Genomic DNA, 17,085 nt, shown 5'->3' with positions numbered 1-17,085 from the left:
TGCAAGTATCAAACTGAAAGAACAGCAATTCAAATCACAGCTCAAGTTCTTAAAACTTATCTCAGCTTGCCTGTAATTGTGTGGTACAAAGCCTGACAGTACTAGATATTCATATAATTAATGTGGTGTTGTGGTTTATGAGTGAGATATCACAGACATGGCTATTGGAACAGAACTATATAACAGAACAGAAGAGTGCTATAGGTCATTGTCAAGGTTTAAATGGGAAAATGAACTTTGAAAATTCCAAGTAACCAGAGGTGTATGACAATTCCAGCAAAAACACTAGACATAAAAATTCCCAAATTAATGCCATCAGCCATAATTAAACAAGTTGGCTCAACAGATAGCTGTGAAGATCTGTGTGAGCTTGGACTTGTGAACTACTCAGACATTGTGCATTTTCACCTTGTTTGCTAATGATGTAGCATGCAGTGTGGGAGACTGCATTTGAAAGATATTTCAACAATGATTAAGGTGGATATCTTATAGCATTTTCTACTAAAGCCCAATGTGTTTTATCCTGATAGGCATCTGAGCACCATACAGTTGTTTACTCACTTCCTCCCTTCCCAAGGAAATGGGGGAAAGAATTGGGAAAAAAAGAAAGTAGAATTCATGGTTTGAGATAAAACTGTTTACTAAGATAGAGAAAAGGAAAAATATTACAAACATATATACATATAAATGTATATAACAAGCGGTGCACAAGCAATTGCTCTACATCTCCCAGCTGATGCCCAGATAGCCTCCTGAGTAGTGCAAAAGCAAGAGATGAGCTCCCACCCCCTTCAAAACTCCTCCCGTATGATGTCATACGACATGGAATATCACTTTGGCCAGTTTAAGTCAGCCGTCCTAATTCTGTTCCCTCCCAGCTTCTTGGGTCCTTCACTGAGAATGATGTTGACTCTGTACAACACTGCTTAGCAGCAGCTATAAACATGGGTGTGTTGTCAACATTGTTTTTCTCCTAGAACCAAAACATGGTATCACACCTGACACTCTGAAGAAAGAAATTTTATCCCAGCTGAAACTAAGACGGTACATACCCTTAATTCCATACCATTTCCATCATGCTCTGGCACTACAATTACTACACATCCTAACTGCTCTCATTACTATCACCTATCTTGCTTTTTGATATATATATATATACATCTTTTCCCCGTAGTCTATAGGCCCTTCATGTAAATTGCCCACGATATTCATTCATTTCATAACTTCGGGCCTTATCTTTATCTGTCCTTCTGTGTAGGAGGAAAGATTCACAGTTTTGGATTACTGCATGCAGAAACAAACTCTGGTTCCATCTGAGTTCATTCTTTAACCAGGGTAGTTCTTACTCTACTACTGTTAACAAGACATATAATGACCATAATAAAGATGACACGCAGTATTATGTAATAATTTAACATCATAGAATTATTGGCTGTTCTTACCCAGCATCAGATCACCTTGAGGTACACACCAGACATCCCCATCATTCCATGTTACCCACCGCATGTACCCAAGTCCTTGAGCAAAAGCAAGCCCACAAGCAAGTTTGCCTTTGCCCACGGCAGGAATAACTCAGCCTGTTGTGCCCAGAATGTTCCTTATATGCACCATGGGGACTTTATCCCCTTCTGTGGTCTGCAGGAGTTTTGATTGGCCAGGACCAGCTTGACTGGCAGATCACCAAGTACTGACGAACCAGGCGACTTTCGTTAAATGTGTATATCAATGTTTGAATGTCCCAGCACCTATTGCTCTCAATGTAGCCTTTAACGGTCCATTTTATCATTTAATTTTTCCAGAGGCTGATGTCTGATAGGGGATGTAATATATCCACTCAATACCATTCTCCTTGGCCCAGGTGTCTATGAGGTTTTTTTTTGTTTTGTTTTGTTTTTTGTGGTTTTTTTTTTTTTTTTTTTTGCAAATGAGTCCTGCTGTCTGACTCAATTCTTTCTGGAGTGCCATGTCACCACACGACTTGCTTTTCAAGACCCAGGGTAGTATTTTGTGCTGTGGCATGGGGCATGGGATATGTTTCCAGCCATCTGGTGGTTGCTTCCACCATTGTAAACAAATGGTAACTGACATGGCAAGTTTATGGGAGAGTGATGTAACCCACCTGCCAGGCCTCCCTGTATTAATATTGTGGCCATCTTTCTCCATGACAAAGAGGTTTTATCTGCTTGGCTTGCTTAATTAGAGTATGTTTCACATTCATGGCTAAGCTGTGCAATACCATCCATAGTCAAGTCCACCCCTTGATCCTGAGTCCATCCATATGTTGCATCTCTTCCTTGGTGGCTGGAAGTGTCATGGGCCCACTGAGATAAAAATAGTTCACTCTTATGTTGCCAGTCCAAGTCTACCTGAGCCACTTGAATCCTAGCAGCCTATTTCACCTGCTGATTGTTTTGAGGTTCTTCAGTCAGACTCTTGGGTATGTGAGCATCTAGATGACGTACCTTCACAATCATGTTCTCTACCTGGGCAGCAATACCTTTCCACAATGCAGTGACCCAGATGAGTTTTCCTCTGTACTGCCAGCTGTTCTGCTTCCATTGCTGTAACCATTCCCACAGGGCATTTGCCACCATTCAAGAGTCAGTGTAGAGGTAGAGCTGGATGGCCTCCACTTCTGCAAATTGTCTCGATTCATCCTTTCCTTCAGTAGCTTCTGCAGCTCATCATATAGGACTCCTATAGCGCCAAGAGGAGCATACAAAATACAAATACCGATACACATCTAAGCAAATGCTAAAATCAGGTACACATCATTAAGCATATGTAAGGGCCTAACCTTGTCAAACTATCTTTTGGAGTTACAATACATGCAATGAAGCAAAATGATATGTTGTGATAATGACATTGAAAGCAATTTGAGTTTACATAAATATTAATGGAGTTGATAAAGAAGCCTGTAAAATGAACTCCATAAATAGGAAGCTGCCCATGTCATCCTTGAAACCGTGCCACCAGTGAGAAAAGCGAAGATGTTTTGAATCTTGTTCATTATCAAAGGCGTGTGAAAGTACCAAAATGGCTTTAATGGGAATGAGCACTAGACCTCTGAGGCATCACATGGGACACTTTCTGAAAAGGAGAAAACAGTGTTAGAAGAGCACCCTAATCAAATCCCTGATGAAAACAAGAAAACAAAAATCAAACCTTTCAGTTCAGAGGAAGTGTTGGATAGCACTAACTGTGCTTTTCTGGGGAATTCACAAACAAAATCAAAAAGTTACAGCAAAACAGTAATGTTCAGTCGACCAAGCAGTGCCAGATCTAATTCCCTATTCATTTCCCCTAATAAAAAAGAAAAACAGAAACAAAACCAAAGAGCTAAAAATAACTCCTTGCCACTCTATTTTCAGTGTTTCAGCCATCGATTCTTACATTCTCTAACAATTCCCTTTTGCCCTTGTGGATTCAATACTTATGTGAGAGTCTACTGGAAATCAGCAAGGCAAAGCAATTTGTCATATTCCTCTGCCATGAAAGGATGTCGCACACTGTACCATGAGCTCCCTGTCTCTTTTGTATAGTTCATTACATATAGCCCACCAAAAAAATCTAGAGCCCCTTCTCTGGCATCATTTGGCATCGGCGATGCAAAGTAAAAAGAAGCAGAAGCAGAGTTCTAGTTGTGCTCCAAGCTGGTGAGAAGTCTGCATTCACAGAAGGTCAAATTGTCATATTTCAGTACCAATCAGGGAACCTCTTCACAGGAAAGCATAAAAAGAAAGGAAGGAAAGACTCCAAGTGACAGCAGGAGGATGTCATGGAAAATGCCTATGCAACAAGTCAGATGCAACAAGTCAGAAAAAAAAAAAAAAAAAAAAAAAAAAAGTGGCATATACAGGGTGCAGTACATAAAACAAGACTTAGTAGCATCTCCAGCTCAGATTTTTATATATATATATACATATATATACGAGAGAATAAGCATAAGAAGCATGAAGCATTTTTGACCTTAACTCGCAGAAAGAAACAGTTTTGCACACTTAAAACCCAAGGGAGTTTTCCAATTAAGAGTGACAAACATGGCCAGTGAGCTGAGCCATGGCTCTTGCTGCCAGCAGTATGGCAGGGAGTGTTTTTAATCATTTTCCAGTGATTTACAGGAGCAGCAACATTTCTACCCTCTAGATGGGACAGGCTTTGCTCTAGCAGGCTGATGCAGCTTTGGTTGGTCTCAAAACACTATACAAGACTTTGATTCAAATTCCCACCTGACACAAATCCATTCTGCTATGTCCACCTCCTAATTTTACCCTGCTCTTATTTTGGGGCTGTTTTGTTTTCCTTGATTTATGACTGTATTATGTCTGTATTTTCCCTAATGTGGTCTATGCTGACAATGACTGCTGCCTGTTACATGCCTGGAATGCAGCTGGGAGGAAGGCTGGGTGCGTAATTCCTTGCTCTTTTTACTCTTTCCCATAGTAAAATATCACATCTGAAACAGGAAAGAAACTGGAAACCTCAGAGCCACTGTGGGATTTAAATTATGTTATTTATTCAGAATGAAAGTCCTGTTCTAGCATGGGATCATAATCAGAAAGTAGCTAATGATATATGTATTATTAATCTGACCATGGCTTCAAGTACTGTTTTTAGTGTAGAACACCATACTAATAGGGGTGACTTTCACGTTAACAATGTGAAAAGGGCATCTTCCTAGAAATATAAACAAATCAGAAAATACCACTGCATATCTTTCATAATTACAAACATTAATAACAGTTATTATATAACCAGTCTTTAGAATTAGACTCAATAGCATAAATAAGGTGAAAATAATTATCATACACAAAAAACATCTGCAAAGGCCATTAGCCTAGGCTGGACTCCCATTCACATTGCTTTGGATGTAATATTATAGAATGAAAGCTTTTGAAACAAAATAACAACCAAAGAACCCTAAATCAATGCTTTTCAACTCACTGAGAGGTGTTTGAAACACATGTTTTAGTTCTGGTCTACAATATTTAGGAAGTTCCTTCTGATGGAGACAAATAACCTACAGTGAAAAGAAAAGCCTTAATTCTTCAGTTTACACAGTTGCCAAGGTTTGGGCATGAGAGTAAGTTTCATTATTTTGATCTTCTCTTCAGTAAGGGCAGAAATGTCGTTCATCTTGCATCTGAATTGCTAAATTTTTTGTCTGATTTCCCAGTCATCCCTAAATTCAGTCCAAACTGCCCTCAGGTTTTATAACTCTCACTGGACAGATAATTTAGAAGGCTGCTGCTAGTGGGGTTCCAACACTCTTGTATCTGAAGTATCTGACTTGTTCCAAGACAGAAATGGTAAAGGGCCTCACCTTGAGGAGTTTCAAAGGTATTTCTTTCTTTTCATGAACACAAGGTTATTGTGTCCAGCATTCCAGTGGTTGTGCTCAGAGGCAACCCATATTTGTATTCCAGATACAAAACCAAAATATGTAACAATGTGCAGTTCTGCTGTTTGGAAACAGTCACTGTTGTCCTATAAACTCATTACCTAATACATATCTCCACATAATAGGTAACACATATTTATGTCACCAGCTTTTCCCTTCTGAAAGGAAAAAGGTTTCTTACATTCAAAGTTTCTGTTTTTAAAGAGGTTAGTAGCCTTGCTGATGTCTTAAACTTTCTGTAAGAGGGGCATAAAGTGACACTTCCATGGTTTCTTTCTACACTTGTTTGCACACCTACTTACCTCACAATCTTTGCAGGAGACCTGCTCCTGCCAGCAAGTATGAACTGATTGCTGAAGGATTTAGCATTTCTCCAAGCAATCCTAAACTATGGCCATCTGCACCTACTATAATTTTTATCACAGGAGCTTTTCTTGTTCTGAGTTTGGTTTATCATTTCTGACCACCTCCACTCCTGATATATATAATAAACAAATAAAACAGTAAAATGATTTTTAACCAACAAATTACCTTTGGCATTATGGTCCCAGATGCATGTGTATGCATTTGTAGGCAGAATTACACCTGTTCTCTGATTTACATGTCTAAGAACTTCCCAAATGTAGGTAAAGTACTACTAAAAACCACAGCAGATCTGTATTTTACTGTTGTGGGATGCATAGTATGAGTACATAAGCTGTGTGATTAGCCAAGGGTAAAAAAGAACACACTTCCACAAGAGTTACAAGAGATAAAATGAAGAGAGATACATTAAAAATACTGTACAAAAAAGCTATTTGTATACATAGCATGCATGGAAGGGTGTGTACGCTCACATGTGCATATCCAGAAATTCCTACATTTTTACTCATAGTGTCCCTTGGCCTAATTATCATTCTCATTCAGAAACATTACTGCAGTAGTGTCTCAACATTAATGAAAAGTGTCAAGTATCACCTTCCAGATGCATGAAAATAAGTCACTCTTCTCATCCATTGTAACATCAGTAAGAACAATCCCTACAATAATATCTTATTAGATAGCAGTATATCCTACTACAGGAGATACTAAGAGCTCTGAATCCTTTATTACACCTTAATTACAAAATATGTTCTGCTTGCTTAATGCCTTAACATGGTTGCCTGATTCCTGCTACCCAGCCCATGGCTGTACTGCAGACAATGGCCTCAGCAGTGAAGCACTGGGCACAGGACACACTGGTTCCCCCACAGGGCTTGGATGGCTTGAGCACAGCATGCAGGTAGCAACAGTCAGCTGTGAGAAAAAGCTCCATTATGCATTCCTTTCCTTCCATCCGATCTGCTCAGCACTCTCTCTGGTTTTTGAAGAACAATTTTTAGAAAGAATTTAATGATAGAGTTAGCTGTGTCAGACAGATGGCTTCAAATTACAGTTATTAGAATTCCAGCCTAACAATCTGCATTTTAATAATTAATCATTGAAGAGCTCTTATTTTAAGCTTCTTTTAGAAGCAGCTTTCTCTGCTGAGTGTAACTGGGGAGAGGATTGACAAATTCAATGAATCTTAGCCCACGTTTTCTCCTCTTAGCAAAGCACAGGGACATCTTTCTAACCAATGTCTTGCAGCTGCAGAAATGTTCTTTGCACTGCAAGAACAAAGATGCCTGAAATAGTGAATTACCGTAATTCAGTCAGTTCCCTAAGAACTGCAGACATTACCTACTATACACACACACACACTTTCTACAAGGCATTTTTTTAAAACTATTTATTTAAGAAGCAGAAGTTTTTGTCTTCAGGGGTGCAACATTCCCTGTCACAATGTAAAGTCAAGAGCTGTAATATACATTCACCACAGATCTGACTTGACTTCAGGTATCTTCTTGGCTGAGTTTGAAAACTGCATGTTTTTCTAGCAAGACAAACACAAATGGAAATGTTTGAGCAGTGGCAAGCCACCAGAGACCTGGGACAATCAGCCTGCATCTCCACTTCTACACAGCCTTGTTGCAAGGAGCTAGAAGCCAGACTGGGGTTTTGCTCTGTGGATGCAGTTGTGGGACTGCTTTAGCGGCAGGTGCTGCCTCCTACAGTTCCGGTATTTGTTCTGCTGCCCGATGGCCATCCTCACAGTTTTCCAGGTGTTTCTATGGATATATGCCCTCACAGACACACACACGCTCATACATATTATTCAGATCTAACTTTAGGATCTTGATTTTTTTTTTTTTTTTTTTGAGATGTGAATTCCAAATTTGAATTCTGATCTTGATTTAACCTATTTTGTACCCACTCTGAACTTTGAAACTCAATTTGAAAACACTTCACATGTTTTGCGTAGCTATTATAGCATTTTCATGTGAAAACCATACACTTCTTTGGCCTCTACTTTATTGAAAGTGTAATTTCCACGGGCACTTACCCTTAGGACCATTTAGCTACTTGACTTTGAACTTGGCCTCTAAGTGTGCACAAGCTGTGAAGATGAACAGAGAGTAGGTTAATTAACACCAAGTCCTTAATATTTGCATGGACTTTAGAGAATGCCTGAAGATGTACCCTGGTTCATGAGTACCACTTCAGTACCAATTCAGTAATTCTTTTTAGCCATTTGTCCTTTTCTTCCTTCTTCACATGGGGAAATGCTCAAAATACTAAGAAAGCTGAAAATTGCTGGGGATGCCTGGGAGTGAGTTTGGCCACAGCTCCTCTGCAGTTCTCAACTCCTGAATGCTGAAGAAATAGCACACGGACACCCTTCCAATGGCAGGAAGCTGAACGGAGCTGTCCCTTCTTGTGTCTCAAACATGAGGTACCCCAGGGAAGGGCCTGTAACCCAGAACTAAAGCAGGGGAAGGCAGAAATGCAAAATGGTTTGGTCAGTCATTGTTTTAACAGCAAAACAGACACCAGAGTTTTCAAGGATGCACTTTCCGTGGCACTCTATTTGGTCTTTTAAATTGTTTTCTTTAAGATGCATTTTCCTGGAATCCTAAAATGCATAATTAGTCTCTAAAAAGGGAATCAGAACCCCATTTGTTTATCAAAGGGGCTGGAACAAGCTCCCAAAAAGCCATTCTTGAATAAATAAGTACAGATGCTAAGTGCAATTAGGAAGGGAAAAAGACTGAATCTTTATCTTCTTACCTGAGAGACTGATCATTGTCAAAGCTTTTATGCTTTCTTGCAGAGCTCTGCAGACACACTTCTGTACAGAAGAACGAGACTATAGCTCCCTCACAGCCACTTTAATCTGTAATACCAGTAATATATGTCACAATGTTTCCACACCCTGGAAAGCCTACAGACAGGGTAAATTTAACCTTAAGTCTCTGCTGTCTCCTTTCTGTTGAACTAGCAAAATGGCTTCACTGACCTCACACCAGATGAATGAGGTTAGTGACACTGAAGGTGAAGAAGAGCAGAGATCCCACAGAGTATGTGAGCCATATTTCTTGAACTGTGGAGCTCAGAACTGGGCACAGATGTGGCCTCACCAGGGTAGAACAGAGGTGGAGGAGAACCTCCCTCAGTCTGCCAGCCACATTCTTTTCAATGCATCCCAGGATACCATTGGCCTTCTCAGCCACAAAGGAATGTCTCCTTGGGATGCTTTATGTACAGGACAAATATTCACTTACCAACTCAATGCCATTTACAGTTTTTGTTTTGTTTTTCATTTTGTTTTTAATTAGGATTCACCTGACCAAGGTTAGGGTTAGAATATTTGTCCTTAAAGCATATACCAAGTTGTGAACTCTCTGTGCTAATCTCCATTTGCAAAGAAATAGTCAGTGGTAAGAAGACTGTCATCTGATGTGCCTCAGACATCTACCTCAAGATGAGATGAATCATACTCCCCAAATCTTATTTCTTCCCACAGACTTTATAAGCCAGACAGCAGAATGCAGAGAAACTCATTGTGTGCAAGAGTAAAATCCAGCATAGTCTGTTCCATGTGTATTACTACTAGGTGACTGGATTGCTGTCAGCGTTGGAAACATGGTGCTGGACAGCTTTGTACACATCAGCACCCCTTTGGTGCACCAAGGGAGCAGCCAAAGCCATACTGCTTGATTTTAGTGTCATGCAAGTACTAGCTGATTTAGAAAAGGTCACTTGCATAATAACATCTTTAAATGAAGTTACATGCTTTTAAGTCACTTTTCTTTGTTTCAAATGCTGCTGTGAAGCTGAAAGGAGGGCAAATATGCTTCTATTATATGCTGCTTTTCCTTCTTGATTTGAAGTTCTAAGGCACCATAGTAAAAAAAAAAAAAAAAAAAAAAAAAAAAAAAAAAAAAAAAAAAGCCTTTTTTCCTCACCAGATAGAGCTAGTCTGTGTGCTAGTGCACAGTAGTCTACCTTAGAGCACAAGATAAAAGCTGAGCAGGAGATCACCAATGAGGTTCCCTTCTTTAATACAGTCCCAAGCTTACGCATTAATTAATGTCCTAAAGTGACTGAGCTTCCCCATATGACGGTTTCCCCTAGGTCTGATGATAGGGCTGAGTTGTTAGTTCAGGTTAGCACACTTAACAAAGAAACCATGATCATATCAGAGCACTGACTAGCCAAAGAGCCAGGGCCACAATCTCATCAGCCTACATATCTGAGGCTGTGCTGGTGCCTGCAGGATTTCACTGTGAGCTTATCTGATCCAATTGTACCCACAAAGCTATCAAGGCTGCAGCAGAACTTGTTTGTCTCTCAGCTTAGGAAAGATTTCCTATTTTCAGTTGCATAAATTAGAGTTAATGAGGTATTGTGGAGAAAATATAACTGACAATAATACTAATTATTGCAAACCAAGTGTTTTTTTCCTGAACTAGTAGTAGTGTTAAAGTCAAGAATTAGCAAGTGCTTGTAATGTAAAGTATTCTATTTGCTAAAAAAACAGCAATGCAGTTGTTCTTTCTATTGTGATTTTCCACTGCCTTTCCTTTTCCCTGGACACTATCCCATAGTCCCCCGAAAGCTTAACTTCCTAACCTGCTCTTGATTTATTCAAGGAATTGACTATGTGCTCAATCAAGTAACTCTGAAGTGATTAACTGGAATGTGTTTTGTTCATTGATTTGTTATTATATGATATGCTAACTTCAGAAGCTAATAAAAGAAAGTGGTCCAGTAACTCTTTCCATCAGGGAGAAAAAAAAAAAGAAAGAAAGAAAAAAAGAAAAAGATTCTGGCTTTGTGTGGGTTTGTTTTCTAACAAATTTGTGTGGAAGATGACATATTTTGCAGTATTGCCAAACCTAAGTGTTTACATATCAAGTTATTATTCTTAACATTTCTTGGCATTATCAAACAGGAAGTATATGGGGCTATTTTTTAATATCTTAGCCTTGAGGCTATCCTTGAATTTCAATCTGAATTTTGACAATGAAGATTAAAAGAAAACTTAAGTTTCAAATAAAAGCTGAAACTGTGATAATAACATGTTGGAATTTTCCCAATGCTGAAAACAACATGAGTATGGAAGACATCTTCCCTTGGGAAAAGGATTAGGACTTCTGGAGAGCCTATGTTTGCTTGATGTCATAGTTTGATAAGAAGGCACAACAGTGTTATTCAGACAGCATGAAAGGACACTGTGGCACAAATGACTGAACATTAAACAGGGTCAGCTAGTGGGAAAAGTAGGTCTTTGCCCAGACAGAACAGAGAAGCTGAAGAGGTAACACAAATGTGTTATACTGCAAGGAAAGAAAAGCAGTCAAAACAAATCTTAGTGTCTGCTGAAGAGACAGTAATGGCTGTGCATTGCATCCATCTTGTAATTGGCATAAGACTCTGTCTCAGGGAAAAAAAAAAAAAAAAAAGAAGAAGCAACACTTTGCTTCTGGGCTTCACACTGTAAGTCAAGGAAATTTACTTTCAGTGATGAATAAATATTTTTCCACAGCAACAAAATCAGACAAATGAATGTCCATCATAGCTACTAAACAACATTCCTGTGGTAAGAAATTCTTGAATAGGAATGGGAAAAAATCTCATGGCTGATGATACACACAGATTGGATCAGAAGAACCTCTCCTGTGTGGAAACACAACTCCTACGGTGGAAGCTGGCATCTGGTCAGTCTGCTTCAGTTAAACTTGCACACCAAAATATACAAGTGAAATGGAGTTCACAGGATTTTCTATCACATATCAATCCACATAGTTTAGTCAGGAGTATGAGACTTGCCAGAGGACGACACAAACACAGTGGGTGCTAGCAATTTGAGGAATAGCATTGACAAGGAGTCTGCTGCTAACAAAGATAGGAATCGGAATACATGTTAAATATTCTCCTTGCTGTATTCTTTTCACCATACCAATGAAAGCAGGGATGCCTTTTAGCTATATAAATCGCTATTTTTTTTCTAATTTCTGATGTCCAAAGTGTCTTTGGCAACTAAAACTTTAAAATGCATTATACTGTTAACTTTTAAAGCTTTTTTTTTAAGTTCTAATTTTACTTTTTAAACAAGGCTGGTCTGCTGGAATTGGTTTGTGTTCTTCTATTTTGAAAATGACTTACAACAAATATAAATAATACAATACATGAATTTGAAGTGCAAATATGATAGGAAAAAGGTTTTTTTACATTCAGCAAAGATTGTAGTCCTCTAACTTTTTTTTCAACTGACAGTTGCAGATGATTCCCTGCCCATGAATTTGTTCACCTTCCTAATTCTACCAGGAGATTTAAATGGAGTTGTTACCACTTCTAACAAAAACTTTTAGAAGCAAGCTTAAAGCAAAAGTCAGAACACATTTTGAAGCTATGTGACATCTCTCCATCAAAAATACTCAATATGATGGCTATGCATTTACACAGAGAACTAAAGACAGTTTTAGCAATATATCACTGAAGTGATTAGTGATGTTAATGGTATAATGTGATGGAAAGTACCGTGGTAATTGCAGGCCACTTCCAATACTGATTAATGAATATTTTCAGCAATCTCTTCTGGCCTTACAGAAACAATATTTTGCTTGCTTTTCTCATTACTGTGCTTGTCAGCAAATGTTTTCATTGTACCATTCATTGTGCCCTTGTGAGGCCTCATCTGGAGTACTGTGTCTAAGTCTAGGGCCCCCAACACAGGAGAGATGTGGAGATTTTGGTGATGGTCCACAGGAGGGCCACAAAGATGATCCAAGGGCTGGAGATGAAGAGAAATGAAGGAAGTGGGCTTGTCCAGCCTGAAAAAGAGAAGGCTGTAGGGAGATCTCATTGCAGCCTTCCAATATTTAAAGGGAGTTTATAAACACAAGGGAAAACTTTTTGGATAGATAGTGATAAGACAAGTGGGAATGGTTTTAAACTAAAGGAAGGGATATTTAGATTAGATGTCAGGGGAAGTATTTTTTCTGAGAGAGTGGTGAGGTGCTGGATCAGGGGAAAGATAGTATAAACTGATACTGCTAGCTGATAGCATCAAAGGAAAGGAATGAATAGGCTCAATTTTATTCAACACCTAACACGTTTCCTTATGAAAAATGCAGCAAATTTATAAGACAACTCATAATATGCAGTATAGCATGAGAAGAGTAGTTTTAATTGGTAGGTACTGTTAATTACTCCCATCCCATTAATAACAATGGATTTTTTTTTTTGGTAGAAAATTAGAAATCAAATTGAAAAGTAATTACTTCATTAAATTTAGTGATTATATGTTATAGCCATCTCAATCTTCGTTAAAATGAATGACAAGCAACTTTTCTCATTCATTGTGCTGTGTGAATTTTAAAAGTTCAACTTTCCCATTTAATCTCAAAACAAGATTGAAGAGTTACAGTAGATATCTTCCTGAGTCAAGTGGGTAGAGGGCTTTGGAAATTAGAAAGGAATGTCTGTACTGTAACCACAGAAACCAGAACTAAGTTATGTAAATGCTGACTTCAGTGAAACCATTAAAGGAGATCCTTTACTTTAAGGATATCCTCTCAGTTAGAAGACACAGCTCTTTCTTAGTGCTCCCACTTTCCCCCTGGACTCATGGCAGGGGAGGGGAGTGGAAAAAAAGATTAAGAAAAAAAAACTCTGTAAGATCTTGTGAGGACTCCCCAGAGGAGATACCATTGCAAATTCCTCCCCTGAAATCTTGTGTCCCTTTAGGGATACCTGCACCTGCTGCTTACCTAAAGTGTCTGTATACTAATGTGCACAACATGGGAAATAAACAGGAAGAGTTAGAGATCTGCGTGAGGTTGCAAGGCCACGATCTCATTGCAGTCACTGAGATGTGGTGGGACAGCTCACATGACTGGAATGTTGTTATGGATGGCTATGTGCTTTTTAGGAAAGACCTAAAACCTCCATAGAAACCTATGGGGGTAGATCCAGAGCCAGACGAAGAGCCAATAGAAGTGGATCCACCTCCATCAGGGCAGAAACATCATCAGCTCATCACTCTCAGTCAGTGTGGGAGGAGATAGAGACCCAGACCCCTGCCCTACCATTGCGGAGGAATGGGGTTCTGTTCACCTCCCTCCATACGGCTGCCTCAATGCTGGTGCTGAACCTCCCCAGCCAGGAGAGCCCAAATTCCAGGATCACCCTGGAGGCTCAAATGGGAGATTCATTTCCTGGAAATACTTCTGACAGCCAAAGCTCCTGTGAACCCATTCTTCTTTTCACTACCTCCTTCCTTCACCAAGACCTGTCATCTCTTCACCAAGAGAAAGAAGGGAGGGCTGGGACTGGCATCTCCTGAGATGCTGCACTGGGGCAACATGAGCAGTCCAGCAGATGTACCAAGCCCACACTGCAGCATGGACAACTCACAGCTAGACAAAAGAAAAGGTCTGTCACCATGAAGGTGCTCAGGCATGGAAGGAGTGCCCAGAGAGGCTAGGGGATTCAAATCTCCCTACAATATTCAAACTTTACTGTTCTTGGCTGAATGCAACACCTCTCCTAAGAAGAAAGGCTGTGAGAATTTGGGTGTTGGAGCTTGATGATCCTTGAGCCATCCTATGATTCTACGAGAATTAAGCCTGGAAAAGGCTGTGGGAATTCTTTATTGCAGCCTTCTGACACATAAAGGAGGCTTATAAGAAAGATGGACGTCAAAGACTTTTCCACAGGGTCTGTAGTGATTGGATGAGGGGCAATGATTTAAATTGAAAGAAGGTATGTTTATAGTAGATGTAAGGATGAAATCCATTATGAGGGTGGTGAGACAACAGCACAGGCTGCCCATAGAAGCTATGGACACCCCATCACTAGAAGTATTCAAGGCCAGGTTAAGTGGGGCTTTGGAGAAACCTCATCAAGTGAAAGGTTTCTCTATCAGTGCTAGGGGGGGATTAGACAATTTTAGAACCATACAACACAACCTATTTTGTGTGCAATGAATCTAATCAAAGAATTTACAAGCAGTCCTCTGAACGTGTGGTCTGCTCAGTGACCTTCTCAAAAACAGCAGGAGCCAAAGGGAGAAAAGACTCTGTGAAGCAGCTGAGAGGGAACACCTGCTCCCAAAGGACCCAAGGGAACAGTTGGATTTTAGGAAAACATTCCTGCCAGAATTCAATAAGCATTTGGACAACAGTCTCCAGAACATGATTTGAATTTTGATTGGTCCTCTCTGGAGCCAGGTGTTAGACTTGGTGATCCTTATTGGTCACTTCCAAGTTAGGATATTCTATGTTATGTTGTCTACCTGGATTTCAGCGAAGTGTTTGACACCGTTTATCACAGTCTTCTGTGGGAGAACCTGGCCAAACAGAGGATGTAGCAGTGAGGTGGTGAGCGCTGCATTTCAGCAGTGATGACAGTGACATGAGAGATAAGCCACACTCTGGACAGCCATGCAGATTTTTGCAAGTGCAGCATGCATGCTCTTGTTTGTCACTGGTGAAAATGTACCGCTGATGGCAGAGAATATGCTGAAAATTAGTGTTTTATAGCTGAGAATTTGCTCTATTACATAGGGTTATTGTGCTCATTGTAAAGGTTTTAGTTTCTGTGGAGATAAATAGAAGGCATTACTTTCAAAGCAACCTATGTATATGCAGTCCATAACAATTACTCTTTACTCAGTGCAGCCCAGACAAGCCAAAAGGTTGGGCAGCCATGATTTACATTAATACCAAGCACTGAAAAAATAGCTAAAATTTCAGGCTCAGTTAAAAGTTAAAAATTTCATTTCATCTCTAGAACAAGTATATGAAATCCACCATACATGCAGTCAAAGAAAGCATCAAATTCAGAGACATGAAAACCAGACAGTGGCTTCAGAAATGTACCCTTCCTGCTTGCAAGTGAAAATCAAATCACTTAGACAGGTAACAAAGTTTGAAAATTTGTACACATAATCCATAGGAATAATGAAAGGCTCAGCTGAAACTGTGAAGATCTAGCCTTATAGATCCAGGGATGTCAGAAAGCCTGGCCTGAACCTGTCTCAACATTGTTTTTAGAACAGTACAGTGTGAGGTTTTTATGAACATTTATGAGCTCACATGCAGCATCTCTCCTAGCACGTCCAGAATTCTGATGGTCAAAAATTATGAATTTACATCAGATTTAATTCATGCCTCTGTTCAGCTCAATTATTAGAAAGCAGAGGTTGTAAAGTAGCAAAAAATAATAATAATAATAATAAAAAAATCTTCTAAGTCAGAAATGCTGAATGGATCGTCATCATAAAGCATTTTTAAAATTGCTACACAATTGAAGTTAATGTCACATTGGTACTACAATGAATACTTTACGAAAGCCAAAGGTGATACACTCAGAGTCTTTATATTATGTGCCAGACTTTCAACTTAATTTGGATAAGCACATTTTTCACTAATACTTACATTTGCTCATTTGAAGTTTTCTACACGAGCATATTATTCTATTTCTAAGCCCTACCTAACTAAATAATTTTTATCATTATAAGGCATTGAAATCTCAGTTCTAAAAAAATACATAGGAAATAGTTAAAACACCAGCATGTTCCCACTTCAAATATAGAAAGAAAAGCAGGGGAAAAAACGGTGTATGACAGTAGAGGAGAGCATCAGAGCAAAAAATCTTTCAGAGATGAGGCATATGAATCTGGCTAGCTGCCTAGCTTCCTGACGGTCTTTGTTAGGCGCTTGCTGAGACTTACTTGAATTTCAAATTGTTTTCTAAGCCGGTGAATAGCAGGAGCCTCCTAACCAGATTGTAATAAGTACAGAGGCTGAAATTTGTGGAGCCATTTCTCCCCGCTTTTGGTTCTCTTTGGAGCTCGTAGAGACAAAGCAGTGGACCTGGAAATTGGAAATTTTAATTGGAAGTCCACATACAAAAAACAATTTGGTAACCCTCTGTACACCAAAGCCTAAAAAAAAGAAAGCAGGATGTTACTAGTCTCATATACTATGGAATGTGAAATCAGACTAAGTATCAAAAGTATCAAACTTTCCCTGCTATTTTTACTTACCTGTGGAGATTCTTGTTACATGCACTTAATGAACACAATAAATGGAAATGTAAACGCAGAAAGCCAAGTGACCACAGTGCAGGCTCTTTTTTGTCCATTGTTTTTCTGAATGACAGGACATAAGAAATTAAAAGGTCATCACTCAAAGATATATTTTTTTTCCCTTCCCAAGACATAGCTTAGTGTCACGGTTTTAGTATATGTTTAAGGACTTCATGAAATTAAGCCTTTGCCTGTACTTGTAGCTCTGAAAGTAAGCAATGAAGCAGCCCATGATAGAAAATGC

General features: G+C 39.3%; 1 long non-coding RNA gene across 4 annotated transcripts in view; it reads right to left on the bottom strand.

Annotated features, from left to right (window-relative positions):
- Positions 1-622: 622 nt before the first annotated feature.
- LOC112532804 overlaps positions 623-17,085 on the bottom strand; it is a 240,632-nt gene continuing 224,169 nt past the window's right edge. Inside the window, exons 6-10 of one of the 4 annotated variants that reach the window (XR_005842234.1) lie at positions 16,800-16,904; positions 16,485-16,697; positions 8,531-8,636; positions 7,806-8,225; positions 623-3,090 (exon numbers count right to left, since the gene is read on the bottom strand). This is a non-coding gene — a long non-coding RNA (uncharacterized LOC112532804). Of the gene's footprint in view, positions 3,091-3,854; positions 7,296-7,805; positions 8,226-8,530; positions 8,637-16,484; positions 16,698-16,799; positions 16,905-17,085 lie in introns of those variants that run through there. The other 3 variants (XR_005842235.1, XR_005842236.1, XR_005842237.1) reach the window with 3 other exon arrangements.

This window comes from Gallus gallus, chromosome 1 (genome assembly GCF_016699485.2).
Source record: "Gallus gallus isolate bGalGal1 chromosome 1, bGalGal1.mat.broiler.GRCg7b, whole genome shotgun sequence".
In the NCBI taxonomy this organism is placed as follows: Eukaryota; Metazoa; Chordata; class Aves; order Galliformes; family Phasianidae; genus Gallus; species Gallus gallus.
Note: the sequence above shows the minus strand (reverse complement) of the source record. Positions and strands in the feature narration are given on the sequence as shown.